Genomic DNA, 8,641 nt, shown 5'->3' on the forward strand with positions numbered 1-8,641 from the left:
TCGGCTTATACGCCCTAAAGCACGTGGGGGCTTCCTGTTCAAACATAAGTGTATTCACCAAAGAGAACATAACGTTACTACCCTCGTGAACTGGCTTGGAACACCAGGTGTATTCACCAAAAAAATCCGGGTTATCCTGCTTTGTAGAGTCTGCCACTCCGCCCGAGTAATCCTGGAATGACAAGCCGAACTCTTGACAGTCAATCTTACATAGACCCTGAACTTGTCAAGGTTCAAACGGCGGTCATGTGAGGCAAAATTCACAAAGTTAAAAGTTTAACTCAGTGGCTTGGCGGCCCATGAAAGCCTTGGAGCTTTAGGCTTGTCAGCCTATGAAAGCCTCGTTTTCTCGATTTTAATTCATTGTCTTTTTCTGAAACATTTTTTGGGGTCGTGTATTTACGCCATATTAGCATATGTCTTAAGATGATTCAGACCATGAAGCCTTCATCCTTATGGATCATATTTGAGCGTATCTGGAGTTTGATAACCCGGACTGGCTTCGGACTATAAGTCACCAGTATATGATAATAGCCTATGTGCTTGGAGTTCTGGCTTTAAACTTTGGGATATTACCCCTTGTTGTATAAGGCGCTACAAACCGACAATTAAATAGGACATTATGTGTCCAATCTTTCTGGGTTGACACCCGTACTATGCTGGTATGGTAAGCCGACAGTCTGATTAAATATCACAGGTATGATATTCTTTGATTCTATATGATTATGATTAAACCGACCTTGGTTATGACCTGTTTTAGTCACCAGTGGTTTACATAGGGTATTATGACCCGCCCCGAGGTAAACCGCCAGGGCACTTGTGATCTGTTTGTGTGCAGGGTATTGCTAAATCCGAGTTGCATAAATCAAAGTTATCATAAGCATAAAGTGGTTGTCTTTCAACTGGCGGATCAGCAGTTTGCGCAAAACAAAATGTGCACGATGGCATGACAGATCAAAGTTTCACTCGCCTATTACGTGACTTAGTGAGCCAAAAATATAAGTGTTTTTTGGAAGATCAAATGTTTAAACCGCCCAACGGATCAATCTTCTTGGCCTTGATGACTTGAAGCTTCCGGTTCATCCTTCTCTGGTTCTTCGTCCTCCGCCGTCTGGAAGTTAGGTGATGACCAGTCAATGCCATGCAAGGCTTGGAATTCAGCTTCATCATCTATAAGGTCGGACCGATCAACTTCAGGGGCGAAAGTATGCTTACGGATTGGGGGAATCAGATCCATCACTTTATAAGCCGGCGTGGGCATCTTCTGGTTTTCTGCATCATAAGCCGGCTGATATTTTGAGAGATTTGTTTCATCAGCAACCAGAGTCGCCAGAGGATGTATTTCTTTAACACAGGCAGCGAAGTCTTTCTGGTCAAAAGAAGTGCCATCTTCTTTCAAGCTTGGATACCCAGTAGCTACCTCGGCCGAGTCTAGCTCTGGTAACCATGCCTTAGCATGGCTCAAGGCCGTCATGGCGCCGGCTCTTGCACATGACCGTTTTATCTCTTGAATCCTCGCAGGCAGAATTGACAATTTTTTCAAGATGCCACTCAGCAGATTGGGTCCTTGATTTGTTGAAGAAATCGTGGCTAGCGTGCACTGAGTTCCGGTATATAGCTGTTCAACAAGCGTATATACGGCTTTAAGCTTCACTAGCATATCTTGACTAAGGTTGCTCCTCCTCGGACCTGTGTAACAACCGTGGAGTGATCAACGGTGGTTTATGATATAAAAAGAAGAGATTCAATTTTGATGCTGGTGAGGCGGCTCACCAAAGATAGCAGAAACCATCTGGGATACACGGTGTTTTAAACCGGTAAGCTCAGTGGTCACCTTTTGAAGACCAACTTCCGCTTTTTCAGCCCGCTGGGTTAGAGCAGTTTTCTCTTCAGCCCAGGCGGTTCTTTCAGCATCAAAACCGGTCTTCAGTTTTTCTGTCTCCTCCAGACTAAATTTGAACTTTGAGTCGGCTTTCCAGGTCTCAGATTCTTGAACCTCTAGTCGAGTTTTCATGTCAGCCAATTCTGATTGAAATTGAGCAGTGGTGTCTGTATAGGCATAGATTTGAAACCATATTCATAAGTCAGCTTATATAAATAAAGTCCCAAGCATTTTGGAAGCATCAACACTTGGCACTAGGGGGCTAATGCCTGCCAAAAAAAATTCTTCATGCAAACAGTTTATATAAATAAGTCCCAAGCACTTTGTAAGCAAGAGTACTTGACACTTGGGGGCTAATGCATGTTGCACGTCTTGTTACTACTTTATGATGACCCAGTTGTGCTGAAATGACCACAGCCGACTCATGGGGACTACACAAGTAAGTTCTGATTTATATAAACAATGATACACAAGTACCGGTTCATTCATGCTGATCAAACCGGCCCTTGGGGGCTACGGATGCAATGTTAATCATTCAAAATCCGGTTTAACTCTAAAGGTGAAAGCCGGCCTTGCAAGGATTCTACCAAATATGTTTTTTATACTCATGACTACTCTAAGTCTACAGCATATTCAATCATATCATATGCATTAGACTTGGGGGCTGACAGGATATGCATACTGTATTAAGCCAGAATTCATACCACATACTTCTGGTGCATCTGTTTCACCATGTCAATCTCAAGACCGCGGCTGGTATGAACTTGGTTGAGATAACCAGAGAGTACTTCACTAACGCTTAGTTGAGAGTAATCAACAATATCAAATCTCACTTTCCGCCTTTCGATGAACTCCTCCTTGGTAGAGTGCTTGGTCAAGACAGTGGGTTGTCCCGGTTCTTTAAAGCCGATCCTAGTGATCACAACATTGTCGGTGGGTGTTCCTGACGGTTTAATGGGGCTTGACGATTTAGTGCTCAAAGGATTGCCATTTGTAGGGTCACTGGAGAGGTCAGGAATTTCTGATGGAACATCATGGACAAGCTCTTGAGGTTGTGGCATGGAGGTGTCAGAGGCTGGAGTTTGCTGTTCTGATTCATGGGCTTTGGGCTCTTCAGCCGGTTTGGTCACCCTTGCTTTCTTGCTAGGCTTTGCTTGTCCACTGCACGGGTTATGAGAGGTCAGTACAAGTATAAGAGCATAAGGAGGTAGAGAATAAAAGTGATGTTACCCAGGGGCAGTTTTGAAAGCCGACAGCTGGGTCTGAGATGAGTCGCCGGAGGAAGAGCGAGAAGCCTCCTGATAGTTTGAATCGGAAGGATTAAGTGGCTGGCGAATGAGACCCGCCAGTAAGTAAAAAGAGTTTAAATTTGGAAAGACCTCGTTTCGACGTTTCCCTGGAGCTGGAGTATTTGGTAAGCCAGACGATAACTCTTCACCTCCGTTGGTCCGAATTTGCCACCGGTTCTCGTGCTGCTGTTGCTTCAAAAGAAAGTGAGGATCCAAATGAGCTAAGGTGTGTGAAAAGCTTACTTTCCGGGTTACCTGTCAAATTTTCTATCTTGGCAAAGGCTCTGAGTCGGACGAAATGATAGTTACCTCTTCTTCGACTGCTTGACTAGTCCCCGTGTCATCCTGATGATAATTAGTATCAATAAGATGGTTGAAAAGGAGCCAAGGTAATCAAGGGCTACCTCCGACTCAGAACTGTCGTCCAGAACTAGCATCTCGGAAGCAGTTAATTTCTTCCTATTCCTCTTGGCAGCTTTCTTGACGGCTTTTGTTTTGGCCCTGGCTTTCTTAGCAGCTTCATGTTCATACTCCTTGTTCCAAAAATCAGATCTAGCCTGTGGAAATCATCAAGGTCGAGTTAACAAAACATTGGAGTAATAAGGTGAAGTAAGTAATTTAGAGACTCACATCTGGTGGCGGGTTAAGTTTGCATAAAGGGTTTAGCCCCACTTTGCTGCAGCTCCCCATGCTCTCGTTCAGAAGGGTCTTTGTCATCTCATTGATTGCATCATCAGTGAGGCACACAGAGCTATGGCACAGTGGATCTTTTGCATCACCCGAGTAAGTGCACATTAAGCCGGATCGGCGGCTCAAGGGTATGATTCGCCAAGAAACCCAGCACCGAACCAAGTCAATTCCGATTAACCCATTTCCCAGCAGGGCCTTGACCTTTGCAATAGTGGGAGTAAGCTTGGCACGTTCAGCGGTGGTAAGCTTTTCGGGAAGATGATGCTTTGGCTCAAGACGCTGGACACGATAACCCGACAGCGGATTTTCATCAGCCGGAGAAGTATCTTTACAATAGAACCATGTTTGGTTCCAATCTTTGGGGTGACTCGGCAGACGATCATAGGGGAAGACAACATCTCTTCTTCGCTGAATCGAGACCCCGCCAAGTTCTAAGCTGGGTCCGTTAGTAAACTCATTCTGCCGGTTCAGATAAAAGTATTCCCTAAAGAGTTCAACACTAGGCTCCTCTTGAAGGTAGACTTCACAGAAGACTTGAAAATTGCAAATGTTTGACACGGAATTGGATCCGATGTCTTGAGGATGGAGTTGAAAGAAGTGCAGAACGTCTCGAATTTTTTTTGAGACGGGCGGTGAGAAGCCCCGATTCATGTGATCAGTAAAAACAATGACCTCACCATCCTTTGGGTGAGGTCTTTCTTCGTTTTGTTTGGGAGCGCGCCAATGTAGGATGTCTTTGCCTGGTAAAAAGCCGATTTTGACAAAATGCTTGAGCCTGTTTTCGGTGACAATAGAAGGAACCCAATTGCATGAAGTGACTGTCTTCGGCATTGTGAAGGAGGAAGCCTAAAAGAAAGAAAATTTGTCGGTTTAAGTTGTTTTCATTAAGCCGGAAATGAATGTTGCAGTATATATTCAGGTTGGCGGCTTAAACGGGACCTAATGCCATATGACTAAATTATAACTGGAGGTGTAAGTCGCCATGACAACAATGGTATTCAAGATTTATCAAGAGCGAATTCTACTAAGTGTTGAAGCAAACATGTTTCACAGATGGATGCTAGGATTTCAGATCTCTGATACTTTGGATAATGGAAAATATTTTTGACCTAAATTACAGTGCTCGAGCAGTTCATATGTTCAGATTGGTTTTTCTTACGTGAAGGAGATGGGCTAATAACAAAAACAAGTATCACGGTGATAACCCACAAGTATAGGGGATCGCAATAGTTTTCGAGGGTAGAGTATTCAACCCAAATTTATTGATTTGACACAAGGGGAGCCAAAGAATATTCTCAAGTATTTGCAGCTGGGTTTTCAATTCAACCACACCTGGATAACTTAATATCTGCAGCAAAGTGTTTAGTAGCAAAGTAATATGATAGTAGTGGTAACGGTGGCAAAAAGTAACGGTAACAAAAGTAATATTTTTGGGTTTTATAGTGATGGTAACAATAGCAACGGAAAAGTAAATAAGCGAAGAACAATATATGGAAAGCTCGTAGGCATTGGATCGGTGATGGAGAATTATGCCGGATGCGATCGATCATGTAACAGTCATAACATAGGGTGACACAGAACTAGCTCCAATTCATCAATGTAATGTAGGCATGTATTCCGAATATAGTCATACGTGCTTATGGAAAATAACTTGCATTACATCTTTTGTCCTACCCTCCCGTGGCAGCGGGGTCCTATTGGAAACTAAGGGATATTAAGGCCTCCTTTTAATAAAGTGCTGGACCAAAGCATTAACACATAGTGAATACATGAACTCCTCAAACTACAGTCATCACCGGGAGTGGTCCCGATTATTGTCACTTCGGGGTTGCCGGATCATAACACATAGTAGGTGACTATAGACTTGCAACATAAGATCAAGAACTCACATATATTCAGGAAAACATAATAGGTTCAGATCTGAAATCATGGCACTCGGGCCCTAGTGAAAAGCATTAAGCATAGCAAAGTCAGAGCAACATCAATCTCAGAACATAGTGGATACTAGGGATCAAACCCTAACAAAACTAACTCGATTACATGATAAATCTCATCCAACCCATCACCGTCCAGCAAGCCTATGATGGAATTACTCACACACGGTGGTGAGCATCATGAAATTGGTGATGGAGGAAGGTTGATGATGACGATGGCGACGGATTCCCCTCTTTGGAGCCCTGAACAGACTCTAGATCAGCCCTCCCGAGAGAGTATAGGGCTTGGCGGCGGCTCCGTATCGTAAAATGCGATGAATCCTTCTCTCTGATTTTTTCTCCCCGAACGTGAATATATAGAGTTGGAGTTGAGGTCGATGGAGCGTCAGGGGGCCCACGAGGCAGGGGGCGCACCCAGGGGGGCAGGCGCCCCCCACCCTCGTGGACAGGTGGAGGCCCCCTGACATGGATTCTTCTTCCAGTATTTTTTATATATTCCAAAATAATTCTCCGTTGATTTTTAGGTCATTCCGAGAACTTTTATTTGTGCACAAAAATAACACCATGGCAATTCTGTTGAAAACAACGTCAGTCCGAGTTAGTTCCATTCAAATCATGCAAGTTAGAGTCCAAAACAAGGGCAAAAGTGTTTGGAAAAGTAGATACGACGGATATGTATCAACTCCCCAAGCTTAAACCTTTGCTTGTCCTCAAGCAATTCAGTTGATAAATGGAAAGTGATAAAGAAAAACTTTTACAAATTCTGTTTGCTCTTGTTGTTTTAAATATGTAAAGCCAGCATTCAAGTTTTCAGCAAAGATTATGAACTAACCACATTCACAATAACACTTAGATCTCATGTTTACTCGTATCAATGGCATAATCAACTAGCGAGCAATAATAACAAATCTCGAATGACAACACTTTCTCAAAACAATCATGATAAAGATGGTATCTCGCTAGCCCTTTCTGAGACCGCAAAACATAAATGCAGAGCACCTTTAAAGATCAAGGACTGACTAGACATTGTAATTCATGGTAAAAGAGATGCAGTCAAGTCATACTCAATGTAAACTAACAGTAATGAATGCAAATGATAGCGGTGCTCTCCAACTGGTGCTTTTTAATAAGAGGATGATGTCTCAACATAAAAGTAAATGGATAGGCCCTTCGCAGAGGGAAGCAGGGATTTGTAGAGGTGCCAGAGCCCGGTTTTGAAATATATATGAATAATATTTTGAGTGGTATACTTTCATTGTCAACATAACAACCGAGAGATCTCGATATCTTCCATGCTACACACATTATAGGCGGTTCCCAAACAGAATGGTAAAGTTTATACTCCCTCTCCACCAACAAGCATCAATCCATGGCTTGCTCGAAACAACGAGTGCCTCCAACTAACAACAATCCCGGGGGAGTTTTGTGTGCAGTTATTTTGATTTGATTTGCATAAAGCATGGGACTGGGCATCCCGGTGACCAGCCATGTTCTCGTGAGTGAGGAGCGGAGTCCCCTCCTCTTGAGAATAACCCGCCTAGCATGGAAGATACATACATCCCTAGTTGATACATGAGCTATTCGAGCATACAAAACAGAATGTTTATTTGAAGGTTTAGAGTTTGGCACATACAAATTTACTTGGAACGGCGGGTAGATACCGTATATAGGTAGGTATGGTGGAGTCATATGGAATAACTTTGGGGTTTATGGAATTGGATGCACAAGCAGTATTCCCACTTAGTACAAGTGAAGGCTAGAAAAATACTAGGAAGCGACCAGCTAGAGAGCGACAACAGTCATGAACATGCATTAAAATTAATCAACACCGAATGCAAGCATGAGTAGGATATAATGCACCATGAACATAAATATCGTAGAGGCTATGTTGATTTTGTTTCAACTTCATGCGTGAACATGTGCCAAGTCAAGCCACTCGAATCGTTCAAAAGAGGATACCACCCTATCATACCACATCACAACCATTTTAATAGCATGTTGGCACGCAAGGTAAACCATTATAAGCTCCTAGCTAATTAAGCATGGCATAAGCAACTATAATCTCTAATTGTCATTGCAAACATGTTTATTCATAATAGGCTGAATCAGGAACGATGAACTAATCATATTTACAAAAACAAGAGAGGTCGAGTTCATACCATCTTTTCTCATCTCAATCATTTCATCATATAATCGTCATTATTGCCTTTCACTTACATGACCGAATAGTGTGGATAATAATAATAGTGCACGTGCATTGGACTAAGCTGGAATCTGCAAGCATTCAATTCAAGAGAGAAGACAAGGTAATATGGGCTCTTTGTTAGATCAATAATAATGCATATGAGAGCCACCCAACATTTTCATTATGGTCTTCTCCTCTCGACCCCCAAAGAACAAAAAGAAATAAAACTATTTACACGGGAAAGCTCCCAACAAGCAAAAGAAGAACATGAAATCTTTTTGGGTTTTGTTTTTAATTACTACTACAGGCATGGAAAGTAAACTAGTTGAAAAGCTACAACTAATTTTTGTTTTTCTTAAGGTTTATCAAACACACAAGAAGAAAGCATAAAAAATAAAATAAACTAGCATGGATATTATAGTGAAAAAGTATGAGCACCGACAACTAGCATGAGTGTGTGAACATGAATGTAATGTCGGTGAGAAATACGTACTCCCCCAAGCTTAGGCTTTTGGCATAAGTTGGTCTATGGCCACGGCTGGCTTGGCGTATATCCAAAGTTGTAGCTGGGGTCGTACTGAGATGCAGCGGCAATTGCCTAATGAGCTACAACTTGGAGGCGAGCTGTCTCCACCCTCCTCTCGTACTCAGTCGCCTCCTC

This window comes from Triticum urartu, chromosome 6 (assembly GCF_003073215.2).
Source record: "Triticum urartu cultivar G1812 chromosome 6, Tu2.1, whole genome shotgun sequence".
Taxonomy (NCBI): Eukaryota; Viridiplantae; Streptophyta; class Magnoliopsida; order Poales; family Poaceae; genus Triticum; species Triticum urartu.